Source organism: Oncorhynchus nerka, unplaced genomic scaffold (genome assembly GCF_034236695.1).
Source record: "Oncorhynchus nerka isolate Pitt River unplaced genomic scaffold, Oner_Uvic_2.0 unplaced_scaffold_457, whole genome shotgun sequence".
Taxonomy (NCBI): domain Eukaryota; kingdom Metazoa; phylum Chordata; class Actinopteri; order Salmoniformes; family Salmonidae; genus Oncorhynchus; species Oncorhynchus nerka.
This window is the reverse complement of record NW_027040487.1, coordinates 343,016-359,278: the sequence shown is the minus strand read 5'-3', so window position 1 is coordinate 359,278 and position 16,263 is coordinate 343,016.

Below are 16,263 nucleotides of genomic sequence, written 5' to 3'. Positions count from 1 at the left end.
TGGGTATGGATGGGTATGGGTGGGTATGGATGGGTATGGATGGGTATGACTGGGTATGGGTGGATGGGTATGGATGGGTATGGGTGGATGGGTATGGGTGGGTATGGGTGGTATGGGTGGGTATGACTGGGTATGGATGGGTATGGATGGGTATGGGTGGGTATGGGTGGGTATGGATGGGTATGGGTGGGTATGGATGGGTATGGGTGGCTATGGATGGGTATGGGTGGGTATGGATGGGTATGGGTGGGTATGGATGGGTATGGATGGGTATGGGTGGATGGGTATGGATGGGAATGGGTGGATGGGTATGGGTGGTATGGGTGGGTATGGGTGGGTATGGATGGGTATGGGTGGGTATGGATGGGTATGGATGGTATGGATGGGTATGGGTGGGTATGGGTGGTTATGGGTGGGTATGGATGGGTATGGGTGGGTATGGATGGGTGGGTATGGGTGGGTATGACTGGGTATGCGTGGGTATGGATGGGTATGGGTGGGTATGGGTGGGTATGGGTGGGTATGGATGGGTATGGATGGTATGGATGGGTATGGGTGGGTATGGGTGGTTATGGGTGGGTATGGATGGGTATGGGTGGGTATGGATGGGTATGGGTGGGTGGGGATGGGTATGGATGGGTATGACTGGGTATGGGTGGACGGGTATGGATGGATATGGGTGGTTATGGGTGGGTATGGATGGGTATGGGTGGGTATGGATGGGTATGGGTGGGTATGGGTGGGTATGGATGGGTATGGGTGGGTATGGATGGGTATGGGTGGGTATGGATGGGTATGGATGGGTATGGGTGGGTATGGATGGGTATGGGTGGGTGGGGATGGGTATGGATGGGTATGACTGGGTATGGGTGGGACATGGTATGGATGGATATGGGTGGTTATGGGTGGGTATGGATGGGTATGGGTGGGTATGGATGGGTATGGGTGGGTATGGGTGGGTATGGATGGGTATGGGTGGGTATGGATGGGTATGGGTGGGTATGGATGGGTATGGATGGGTATGGGTGGGTATGGATGGGGATGGGTGGGTGGGGATGGGTATGGATGGGTATGACTGGGTATGGGTGGACGGGTATGGATGGATATGGGTGGTTATGGGTGGGTATGGGTGGGTATGGATGGGTATGGGTGGGTATGACTGGGTGTGGGTGGCTATGGATGGGTATGACTGGGTATGGGTGGATGGTATGGGTGGGTATGGGTGCTATGGGTGGGTATGGATGGGTATGGATGGTATGGATGGGTATGGGTGGCTATGGATGGGTATGACTGGGTATGGGTGGACGGGTATGGGTGGGTATGGGTGGTATGGGTGGGTATGGATGGGTATGGATGGTATGACTGGGAATGGGTGGCTCTGGATGGTATGACTGGGTATGGGTGGTGGGTATGTGGTGGGTATGGGTGGTATGGGTGGGTATGGATAGGTATGGATGGTATGGATGGTATGGGTGGGTATGGATGGGTATGGGTGGGTATGGATTGGTATGGATGGGTATGGATGGTGTGGGTATGGATGGGTATGGGTGGGTAAGGATGGGAATGGGTGGGTATGGATGGGTATGGGTGGGTATGGATGGTATGGGTGGGTATGGGTGGTATGGGTGGGTATGGATGGGTATGGGTGGGTATGGATGGTTATGGATGGGTATGGGTGTATGGATGGGTATGGGTGGTATGGGTGGGTATGGATGGTATGGGTGGGTATGGATGGGTATGGTGGGTATGGGTGGACGGGTATGGATGGGTATGGGTGGTATGGGTGGGTATGGATGGGTATGGGATGGTATGACTGGGTATGGGTGGGTATGGATGGTATGACTGGGTATGGGTGGACGGGTATGGGTGGGTATGGGTGGTATGGGTGGGTATGGATGGTATGGATGGATGGATGGTATGGGTGGGTATGGATGGGTATGGGTGGTATGGATTGGTATGGTGGGTATGGGTGGTATGGATGGGTATGGGTGGGTATGGATGGGTATGGATGGGTATGGGTGGGTATGGATGGGTATGGGTGGGTATGGGTGGTATGGGTGGGTATGGATGGGTATGGGTATGGATGGTATGGATGGGTATGGGTGGGTATGGGTGGGAATGGGTGGGTATGGATGGGTATGGGTATGGGTATGGATGGTATGGGTGGGTATGGGTGGTATGGTGGGTATGGATGGGTATGGGTGGGTATGGATGGGTATGATGGGATGGGTATGGGTGGGTATGGGTGGTATGGGTGGGTATGGGATGGTATGGATGGTGGATGGGTGGGTGGATGGTATGGGTGGGTATGGATTGGGTATGGATGGGTATGGGGGTATGGATGGGTATGGGTGGGGGGTATGGGTGGTATGGGTGGGTATGGATGGGTATGGATGGTATGACTGGGTATGGGTGGATGGATGGTATGACTGGGTGGGGTATATGGGGTGGATGGGTATGGGTGGGTATGGGTGGGTATGGGTGGTATGGGTGGGTATGGATAGGTATGGGTGGGTATGGATGGTATGGATGGTATGGGTATGGGTGGGTATGGATGGGTATGGACGGGTATGGGTGGGTATGGATTGGGTATGGATGGGGTATGGGTGTGGGTATGGATGGGTATGGGTGGGTAATGGGATGGGAATGGGTGGGTATGGATGGGTATGGGTGGGTATGGATGGTATGGGTGGGTATGGATGGTATGGGTGGGTATGGGTGGTATGGGTGGGTATGGATGGGTATGGGGAGGCAGGGTAGACTAGTGGTTAGAGCATTGGACTAGTAACCGGAAGGTTGCAAGTTCAAACCCCCGAGCTGACAAGGTATTAATCTGTCCTTCTGCCCTGAACAGGCAGTGTGGCTGTACACTGTCGAGGCTGAGGGCATTCTGGTTTATTATACAAACCAGCAGTGTGGCTGTACGCGGTCGAGGCTGAGGGCATTCTGGTTTATTATACAAACCAGCAGTGTGGCTGTACGCTGTCGAGGCTGAGGGCATTCTGGTTTATTATACAAACCAGCAGTGTGGCTGTACGCTGTCGAGGCTGAGGGCATTCTGGTTTATTATACAAACCAGCAGTGTGGCTGTACGCTGTCTAGGCTGAGGGCATTCTGGTTTATTATACAAACCAGCAGTGTGGCTGTACACTGTCGAGGCTGAGGGCATTCTGGTTTATTATACAAACCAGCAGTGTGGCTGTACGCTGTCGAGGCTGAGGGCATTCTGGTTTATCTGCCTTTGGACAAATGAAGTGACTAATCACTCTGGAGGAATGTGAGGGCAGAGGAACATTCTACTACGTATCCTTCCAGACATAATGAATATGACAGACCTCTCTCTCCTCTCATATACACAGAACAGTATTGACCTCTCATATACAGGGTCTTTGTTGACATTTGTTTACACTGGTCCACATGGTCAGGGCCTTAACTGCAATATGATCTCTCAGTGAGACGGGAGAATTCACTGTTGTTTAAATAATGGTGTTTAAACGGTAGAAATGAATCTTAATGTGAAGTCACATATGAAGGTGTGAAGGGTTCTGGTTTGGATTTGACACAGTGCAGGTTGGTGGGTTTAATTTGACAAAACGGAGGGTTGTGGTTTTGATTTGACACAGTGAAAGGATGTGGGTTTGATTTGACAAAACGGAGGGTTGTGGTTTTGATTTGCCACAATAAGGGTTGTGGTTTTGATTTGACACAACGGAGGTTTGTGGTTTTGATTTGACACAACGGAGGGTTGTGGTTTTCATTTGACAGCCTCCACCGTGTACAGCCACCAGAGGTTGTCAGCCACCACCATGTACAGCCACCAGAGGTTGTCAGCCTCCACCGTGTACAGCCACCAGAGGTTGTCAGCCACCAGAGGTTGTCAGCCTCCACCGTGTACAGCCACCAGAGGTTGTCAGCCTCGACCGTGTACAGCCACCAGAGGTTGTCAGCCTCGACCGTGTACAGCCACCAGAGGTTGTCAGCCTCGACCGTGTACAGCCACCAGAGGTTGTCAGCCTCCACCGTGTACAGCCACCAGAGGTTGTCAGCCACCAGAGGTTGTCAGCCTCCACCATGTACAGCCACCAGAGGTTGTCAGGACTCCACCGTGTACAGCCACCAGAGGTTGTCAGCCAGACCTAAACTACCACATTACTGACTGTAGACCAGTCCTAAACTACCACATTACTGACTGTAGACCAGACCTAAACTACCACATTACTGACTGTAGACCAGACCTAAACTACCACATTACTGACTGTATACCTAAACTACCACATCACTGACTGTAGACCAGACCTACACTACCACATTACTGACTGTAGAGCAGACCTACACTACCACATTACTGACTGTAGACCTAAACTACCACATTACTGACTGTAGACCAGACCTAAACTACCACATTACTGACTGTAGACCTAAACTACCACATTACTGACTGTAGACCAGACCTACACTACCACATTACTGACTGTAGAGCAGACCTAAACTACCACATTACTGACTGTAGACCTAAACTACCACATTACTGACTGTAGACCAGACCTAAACTACCACATTACTGACTGTAGACCAGACCTAAACTACCACATTACTGACTGTAGACCAGACCTAAACTACCACATTACTGACTGTATACCAGACCTACACTACCACATTACTGACTGTAGACCTAAACTACCACATTACTGACTGTAGACCAGACCTAAACTACCACATTACTGACTGTAGACCTAAACTACCACATTACTGACTGTAGACCTAAACTACCACATTACTGACTGTAGACCAGACCTAAACTACCACATTACTGACTGTAGACCTAAACTACCACATTACTGACTGTAGACCAGACCTACACTACCACATTACTGACTGTAGAGCAGACCTAAACTACCACATTTACTGACCACATTAGACCTAAACTACCACATTACTGACTGACCTAAACTACCACATTAGACCAGACCTAAACTACCACATTACTGACTGTAGACCAGACCTAAACTACCACATTACTGACTGTAGACCAGACCTAAACTACCACATTACTGACTGTAGACCAGACCTACACTACCACATTACTGACTGTAGACCAGACCTAAACTACCACATTACTGACTGTAGACCAGACCTAAACTACCACATTACTGACTGTAGACCTAAACTACCACATTACTGACTGTAGACCAGACCTACACTACCACATTACTGACTGTAGAGACCTAAACAGACTGACCTAAACTACCACATTACTGACTGTAGACCAGACCTAAACTACCACATTACTGACTGTAGACCAGACCTACACTACCACATTACTGACTGTAGACCAGACCTAAACTACCACATTACTGACTGTAGACCTAAACTACCACATTACTGACTGTAGACCAGACCTACACTACCACATTACTGACTGTAGACCAGACCTAAACTACCACATTACTGACTGTAGACCAGACCTAAACTACCACATTACTGACTGTAGACCAGACCTAAACTACCACATTACTGACTGTAGACCAGACCTACACTACCACATTACTGACTGTAGACCAGACCTAAACTACCACATTACTGACTGTAGACCAGACCTAAACTACCACATTACTGACTGTAGACCAGACCTAAACTACCACATTACTGACTGTAGACCTAAACTACCACATTACTGACTGTAGACCAGCCCTACACTACCACATTACTGACTGTAGACCAGACCTACACTACCACATTACTGACTGTAGACCAGACCTAAACTACCACATTACTGACTGTAGACCAGACCTAACACTACCACATTACTGACTGTAGACCTAAACTACCACATTACTGACTGTAGACCAGACCTAAACTACCACATTACTGACTGTAGACCAGACCTAAACTACCACATTACTGACTGTAGACCAGACCTACACTACCACATTACTGACTGTAGACAAGACCTAAACTACCACATTACTGACTGTAGACCAGACCTAAACTACCACATTACTGACTGTAGACCAGACCTAAACTACCACATTACTGACTGTAGACCAGACCTACACTACCACATTACTGACTGTAGACCAGACCTACACTACCACATTACTGACTGTAGACCAGACCTAAACTACCACATTACTGACTGTAGACCAGACCTACACTACCACATTACTGACTGTAGACCAGACCTAAACTACCACATTACTGACTGTAGACCAGACCTACACTACCACATTACTGACTGTAGACCAGCCCTAAACTACCACATTACTGACTGTAGACCAGCCCTAAACTACCACATTACTGACTGTAGACCAGACCTAAACTACCACATTACTGACTGTAGACCAGACCTACACTACCACATTACTGACTGTAGACCTAAACTACCACATTACTGACTGTAGACCAGACCTAAACTACCACATTACTGACTGTAGACCAGACCTAAACTACCACATTACTGACTGTAGACCAGACCTAAACTACCACATTACTGACTGTAGACCTACCACATTACTGACTGTAGACCAGACCTAGACCAGAAACTACCACATTACTGACTGTAGACCAGACCTAAACTACCACATTACTGACTGTAGACCAGACCTAAACTACCACATTACTGACTGTAGACCCATTACTGAAGACCTAAACTACCACATTACTGACTGTAGACCTAAACTACCACATTACTGACTGTAGACCAGACCTAAACTACCACATTACTGACTGTAGACCAGACCTACACTACCACATTACTGACTGTAGACCAGACCTACACTACCACATTACTGACTGTAGACCAGACCTAAACTACCACATTACTGACTGTAGACCAGACCTAAACTACCACATTACTGACTGTAGACCAGACCTACACTACCACATTACTGACTGTAGACCAGACCTAAACTACCACATTACTGACTGTAGACCAGACCTAAACTACACACATTACTGACTACCACATTACTGACCAGACCTAAACTACCACATTACTGACTGTAGACCAGACCTAAACTACCACATTACTGACTGTAGACCAGACCTAAACTACCACATTACTGACTGTAGACCAGACCTAAACTACCACATTACTGACTGTAGACCAGACCTAAACTACCACATTACTGACTGTAGACCAGACCTACACTACCACATTACTGACTGTAGACCAGACCTAAACTACCACATTACTGACTGTAGACCAGACCTAAACTACCACATTACTGACTGTAGACCAGACCTAAACTACCACATTACTGACTGTAGACCAGACCTAAACTACCACATTACTGACTGTAGACCAGACCTAAACTACCACATTACTGACTGTAGACCTAAACTACCACATTACTGACCTAAACTACCACATTACTGACAGACCTAAAACTACCACATTACTGACTGTAGACCAGACCTACACTACCACATTACTGACTGTAGACCAGACCTAAACTACCACATTACTGACTGTAGACCAGACCTAAACTACCACATTACTGACTGTAGACCAGACCTAAACTACCACATCACTGACTGTAGACCAGACCTAACCTACCACATTACTGACTGTAGACCTAAACTACCACATTACTGACTGTAGACCTAAACTACCACATTACTGACTGTAGACCTAAACTACCACATTACTGACTGTAGACCTAAACTACCACATTACTGACTGTAGACCTAAACTACCACATTACTGACTGTAGACCAGACCTACACTACCACATTACTGACTGTAGACCAGACCTAAACTACCACATTACTGACTGTAGACCAGACCTAAACTACCACATTACTGACTGTAGACCAGACCTAAACTACCACATCACTGACTGTAGACCAGACCTACACTACCACATCACTGACTGTAGACCAGACCTAACCTACCACATTACTGACTGTAGACCTAAACTACCACATTACTGACTGTAGACCAGACCTAAACTACCACATTACTGACTGTAGACCTAAACTACCACATTACTGACTGTAGACCTAAACTACCACATTACTGACTGTAGACCAGACCTAAACTACCACATTACTGACTGTAGACCAGACCTACACTACCACATTACTGACTGTAGACCAGACCTAAACTACCACATTACTGACTGTAGACCAGACCTAAACTACCACATTACTGACTGTAGACCAGACCTAAACTACCACATTACTGACTGTAGACCAGACCTAAACTACCACATTACTGACTGTAGACCAGACCTAAACTACCACATTACTGACTGTAGACCAGACCTAAACTACCACATTACTGACTGTAGACCAGACCTACACTACCACATTACTGACTGTAGACCAGACCTAAACTACCACATTACTGACTGCCACATTAGACCAGACCTAAACTACCACATTACTGACTGACCTAAACTACCCAGACCTACACTACCACATTACTGACTGTAGACCAGACCTAAACTACCACATTACTGACTGTAGACCAGACCTAAACTACCACATTACTGACTGTAGACCAGACCTAAACTACCACATTACTGACTGTAGACCAGACCTAAACTACCACATTACTGACTGTAGACCAGACCTAAACTACCACATTACTGACTGTAGACCAGACCTAAACTACCACATTACTGACTGTAGACCAGACCTAAACTACCACATTACTGACTGTAGACCAGACCACTGTAGACCAGACCTAAACTACCACATTACTGACTGTAGACCAGACCTAAACTACCACATTACTGACTGTAGACCTAAACTACCACATTACTGACTGTAGACCAGACCTAAACTACCACATTACTGACTGTAGACCCCTAAACTACCACATTACTGACTGTAGGACCTAAACCTAAACTACCACATCACTGACTGTAGACCAGACCTAATCTACCACATTACTGACTGTAGACCTAAACTACCACATTACTGACTGTAGACCAGACCTAAACTACCACATTACTGACTGTAGACCAGACCTAAACTACCACATCACTGACTGTAGACCAGACCTAACCTACCACATTACTGACTGTAGACCTAAACTACCACATTACTGACTGTAGACCAGACCTAAACTACCACATTACTGACTGTAGACCTAAACTACCACATTACTAAACCAGACCTAAACTACCACATTACTGACTGTAGACCTAAACTACCACTTACTGACCAGACCTAAACTACCACATTACTGACTGTAGAGCTATAAACAACCCATTACTGACTGGTAGACCTAAACTACCACATTAATGACTGTAGAAACTTAAACAACCACATTAGTCTAACAGTTAAAAACAAACCTAAACTACCACATTCTGCAGCTGTAGACCAGTATTACCACATCCTGACTAAAGACCAATAATACACTGGACTGTAGCTATAAACAACCATATAATGACTGTAGACCAGCCTAAACTACCACATTACTGACTGGTCTAAACAGCTATAAACAGACCTAAACTACCACATTTACTGGTCTAAAGCCTAAACAACCACATAATACACTGTCTAGACCAGACCTATAAACAACCAGTATAATACCACTTCTGAAGCAGCTAGATAAACAACCAGTATAATACACTGGTAACCAGACCTAAACAACAACCAGTATAATACACTGGTCTACACTACCAGCTATCAACAACCAGTATAATACACTGGTCTGAAGCAGTATAAACAACCAGTATAATACACTGGTCTAAGCAACCTAAACAACAACCAGTATAATACACTGGTCTAAGGAGCTATAAACAACCAGTATAATACACTGGTCTAACAGACCTAAACAACAACCAGTATAATACACTGGTCTAGAGCCTAAACAACCAGTATAATACACTGTCTAAGCACCTAAACTACAACCATTACTAATACACTGGTTGAGAAGCAGCTATAAAAACAACCAGTATAATACACTTGGTCATAAAACAAGTACTGATTGATAACAACCAAAAACCAGCTATAAACAACAACCAGTATAATACACTGGTCTAAGCAGCTATAAACAACCAGTATAATACACTGGTCTAAACTATAAACAACCAGTATAATACACTGGTCTAAGCAGCCTAAACAACCAGTATAATACACTGGTCTAAGCAGCTATAAAACAACCAGTATAATACACTGGTCTAACAGCTATAAACAACCAGTATAATACACTGGTCTAAGCAGCTATAAAACAACCAGTATAATACACTGGTCTAAGCAGCTCTACAACAACCAGTATAATACACTGGTCTAAGCAGTATAAACAACCAGTATAATACACTGGTCTAGCTATAAACAACAACCAGTATAATACACTGGTCTAAAGCTATAAACAACAGTATAATACACTGGTCTAAGAGCTATAAACAACCAGTATAATACACTGGTCCAAGCAGCTATAAAACAACCAGTATAATACACTGGTCTAGACTATAAACAACCAGTATAATACACTGGTCTAAGCAGCTATAAACAACAACCAGTATAATACACTGGTCTAAGCACCTATAAACAACCACATAATACACTGGTCTAGCAGCCTAAACAACCAGTATAATACACTGGTCTAAGCAGCTATAAAAACAACCAGTATAATACACTGGTCTAAGCAGCTTAAACAACCAGTATAATACACTGGTCTTGTCTATAAACAACCAGTATAATACACTGGTCTAAGCAGCTATAAACAACCAGTATAATACACTGGTCTAAGCAGCTATAAACAACCAGTATAATACACTGGTCTAAGCAGCTATAAACAACAACCAGTATAATACACTGGTCTAAGCAGCTATAAACAACCAGTATAATACACTGGTCTAAGCAGCTATAAACAACCAGTATAATACACTGGTCTAAGCAGCTATAAACAACCAGTATAATACACTGGTCTAAGCAGCTATAAACAACCAGTATAATACACTGGTCAAGCAGCTATAAACAAGAAGCTATCAACAACCAGTATAATACACTGGTCTAAACAGCTATAAACAACCAGTATAATACACTGGTCTAAGCAGCTATAAACAACCAGTATAATACACTGGTCTAAGCAGCTATAAAAACAGCCAGTATAATACACTGGTCTAAGCAGCTATAAACAACCAGTATAATACACTGGTCTAAGCAGCTATAAACAACCAGTATAATACACTGGTCTAAGCAGCTATAAAAACAACCAGTATAATACACTGGTCTAAGCAGCTATAAACAACAACCAGTATAATACACTGGTCTAAGCAGCTATAAACAACCAGTATAATAACTGGTCTAAGAAGTACCAACAACCAGTATAATACACTGGTCTAAGCAGCTCTAAACAACCAGTATAATACACTGGTCTAAGCAGCTATAAACAACCAGTATAATACACTGGTCTAAGCAGCTATAAACAACCAGTATAATACACTGGTCTAAGCAGCTATAAACAACAACCAGTATAATACACTGGTCTAAGTAGCTATAAACAACCAGTATAATACACTCGCTACAAAGCAGCTATCAACAACCAGTATAATACACTGGTCTAAACAGCTTAAACAACAACCAGTATAATACACTGGTCTAAGCAGCTATAAACAACCGTATAATACACTGGTCTTTAAAAGTATAATACACTGGTCTAAGCAGCTATAAACACAGTATAATACACTGGTCTAAGCAGCTATAAACAACCAGTATAATACACTGGTCTAATCAGCTATAAAAACAACCAGTATAATACACTGGTCTAAGCAGATAAACAACCAGTATAATACACTGGTCTAAGCAGCTATAAACAACCAGTATAATACACTTGTCTAAGAAGCTATAAACAACAACCAGTATAATACACTGGTCTAAGCAACTATAAACAACCAGTATAATACACTGGTCTAAGCAGCTATAAACAACCAGTATAATAATCATCTTTAATACACTTGTTCAACTCAACAACCAGTATAATACACTGGTCTAAAGCAGCTATAAACAACAACCAGTATAATACACTGGTCTAAGCAGCTATAAACAACCAGTATAATACACTGGTCCAAGCAGCTATAAACAACCAGTATAATACTGGTCTAGCAGCTATAAAAACAACACTGGTCTATTAACATATTACAACCAGTATAATACACTGGTCTAAGCAGCTATAAACAACAGTATAATACACTGGTCTAAGCAGCCTATAAACAACCAGTATAAACACTGAAAGTAGCTATAAACAACCAGTATAATACACTGGTCTGACAGCTCTAAACAACCAGTATAATACACTGGTCTTTATAAACAACCAGTATAATACACTGGTCTAAGCAGCTATAAACAACAACCAGTATAATACACTGGTCTTTAGCAGCTATAAACAACCAGTATAATACACTGGTCTAATAGCTATAAACAACCAGTATAATACACTGGTTAAGCAGCCATAAACAACCAGTATAATACACTGGTCACAAAGCAGCTATAAACAACCAGTATAATACACTGGTTTTCTATAAACAACCAGTATAATACACTTGTATTATAAACAACCAGTATAATACACTGGTAAGCAGCCTAAAACAACAACCAGTATAATACACTGGTCTAAACAGCTATAAACAACCAGTATAATACACTGGTCTGCTATAAACAACCAGTATAATACACTGGTCTAAGCAGCTATAAACAACCAGTATAATACACTGGTCTAAGCATTCTAAACAACCAGTATAATACACTGGTCTGCAGCTATAAAACAACCAGTATAATACACTGGTCTAAGCAGCTATAAACAGAGTATAATACACTGGTCTAGCTATAAACAACCAGTATAATACACTGGTCTAAAGCTATGTATAATACACTGGTTAATAAACAACCAGTATAATACACTGGTTAAGTTATCTAAACAACCAGTATAATACACTGGTCTAAGCATATAAACAACCAGTATAATACACTGGTCTAAGCAGCTATAAACAACCAGTATAATACACTGGTCTAAGCAGCTCTAAACAACCAGTATAATACACTGGTCTAAGAGCTATAAACAACCAGTATAATACACTGGTCTAAGCAGCTATAAACAACCAGTATAATACACTGGTCTAAGCAGCTATAAACAACAACCAGTATAATACACTGGTCTAAGCAGCTATAAACAACCAGTATAATACACTGGTCTAAGCAGCTATAAACAACCAGTATAATACACTGGTCTAAGCAGCTATAAACAACCAGTATAATACACTGGTCTAAGCAGCTATAAACAACAACCAGTATAATACACTGGTCTAAAGCATAAACAACCAGTATAATACACTGGTTAAGCAGCTATAAACAACCAGTATAATACACTGGTCTAAGCAGCTATAAACAACCAGTATAATACACTGGTCTAAGCAGCTATAAACAACCAGTATAATACACTGGTCTAAGCAGCTATAAACAACTAGTGTATAATACACTGGTCTAAGCAGCCATAAACAACCAGTATAATACACTGGTCTAAGCAGCTATAAACAACCTAAGCACTGGTCAGCATATAAACAACCAGTATAATACACTGGTCTAAGCAGCTCAACAACTAGTATAATACACTGGTCTAAGCAGCTATAAACAACCAGTATAATACACTGGTCTAAGCAGCTATAAAACAACCAGTATAATACACTGGTCTAAGGAGCTCTAAACAACCAGTATAATACACTGGTCTAAGCAGCTATAAACAACCAGTATAATACACTGGTCTAAGCAGCTATAAACAACCAGTATAATACACTGGTCTAAGCAGCTATAAACAACAACCAGTATAATACACTGGTCTAAGCAGCTATAAACAACCAGTATAATACACTGGTAGCAGCTAAAAACAACAACCAGTATAATACACTGGTAAGCAGCTATAAAAACAACCATTATAATACACTGGTCTAAGCAGCTATAAACAACCAGTATAATACACTGGTCTAAGCAGCTATAAACAACCAGTATAATACACTGGTCTAAGCAGCTATAAACAACCAGTATAATACACTGGTCTAAGCAGCTATAAACAACCAGTATAATACACTGGTCTAAGCAGCTATAAACAACCAGTATAATACACTGGTCTAAGCAGCTATAAAACAACCAGTATAATACACTGTATAATACACTGGTCTAAGTAGCTATAAACAACCAGTATAATACACTGGTCTAAGCAGCTATCAACAACCAGTATAATACACTGGTCTAAGCAGCTATCAACCCAGTATAAACTGGTCTAAAGCTATAAACAACCAGTATAATACACTGGTCTAAGCAGCTATAAACAACCAGTATAATACACTGGTCTAAGCAGCTATAAACAACAACCAGTATAATACACTGGTCTAAACAGCTATAAACAACCAGTGTAATACACTGGTCTAAGCAGCTCTTAACATCAACCAGTACAATACACTGGTCTAAGCAGCTATAAACAACCAGTATAATACACTGGTCTAAGCAGCTATAAACATCAACCAGTATAATACACTGGTCTAAGCAGCTATAAACAACCAGTATAATACACTGGTCTAAGCAGCTATAAACAACCAGTATAATACACTGGTTCAAGCAGCTATAAAAACAACCAGTATAATACACTGGTCTAAGCAGCTATAAACAACCAGTATAATACACTGGTCTAAACAGCTATAAACAACCAGTATAATACACTGGTCTAAGCAGCTATAAAAACAACCAGTGTAATACACTGATAACCTAAGCAGCTATAAACAACCAGTATAATACAACCAGTATAATACACTGGTCTCTATAAAACAACCAGTATAATACACTGGTCTAAGCAGCTATAAACAACCAGTATAATACACTGGTCTAAGCAGCTATAAACAACCCGTATAATACACTGGTCTAAGCAGTTATAAACAACCAGTATAATACACTGGTCTAAGCAGCTATAAACAACCAGTATAATACACTGGTCTAAGCAGCTATAAACAACCAGTATAATACACTGGTCTAACAGCTATAAAACAAACCAGTATAATACACTGGTCTACAGCTATAAACAACCAGTATAATACACTGGTTGACAGCTATAAACAGCCGGTATAAACATAATTTGGTCAACATATAAACCAACCATAATACACTGGTCTAAGCAGCTATAAACAACCAGTATAATACACTGGTCTAAGCAGTTATCAACAACCAGTATAATACACTGGTCTAAGCAGCTATAAACAACCAGTATAATACACTGGTCTAAGCAGCTATAAACAACCAGTATAATACACTGGTCTAAGCAGCTATAAAAACAACCAGTATAATACACTGGTCTAGCAGCTATGAAACAACCAGCTATAAAAGGAGCTCTCGGCAACCAGTATAATACACTGGTCTAAGCAGCTATAAACAACCAGTATAATACACTGGTCTAAGCAGCTATAAACAACAACCAGTATAATACACTGGTCTAAGCAGCTCTCAAACAACCAGTATAATACACTGGTCTAAACAGCTATCAACAACCAGTATAATACACTGGTCTAAGAATTGGTCTAAGCAGCCTCAACAACCAGTATAATACACTGGTCTAAGCAGCTATAAACAACCAGTATAATACACTGGTCTAAGCAGCTATAAACAACAACCAGTATAATACACTGGTCTAAGCAGCTATAAACAACCCGTATAATACACTGGTCTAAGCAGCTATAAACAACCAGTATAATACACTGGTCTAAGCAGTCTAAACAAGAATAACCAGTATAATACACTGGTAAACAACAACCAGTATAATACACTGGTCTACAGCTGTAAACAACAACCAGTATAATATAAACAACAACCAGTATAATACACATTGGTCTAAGCAGCCATAAACAACCAGTATAATACACTATTCTAAGTTCTATAAAAACAACCAGTATAATACACTGGTCTACAGCTATAAAAACAAACTACACTGGTCTAACAGCTATAAACAACCAGTATAATACACTGGTCTAAGCAGCTATAAAACAACCAGTATAATACACTGGTCTAAACAGCTATAAACAACCAGTATAATACACTGGTCTAAGAATCTATAAACAACCAGTATAATACACTGGTCTAAGAGCCTAAACAAATCAGTAGAATACACTGGTCAAACAACAACCAGTAGAATACACTGGTCTAAGCTATAAACAACCAGTTATAAACAACAACCAGTATAATACACTGGTCTAAGCAGCTATAAACAACCAGTATAATACATAAACAACAACCAGTATAATACACTGGTCTAACAGCTATAAACAACAA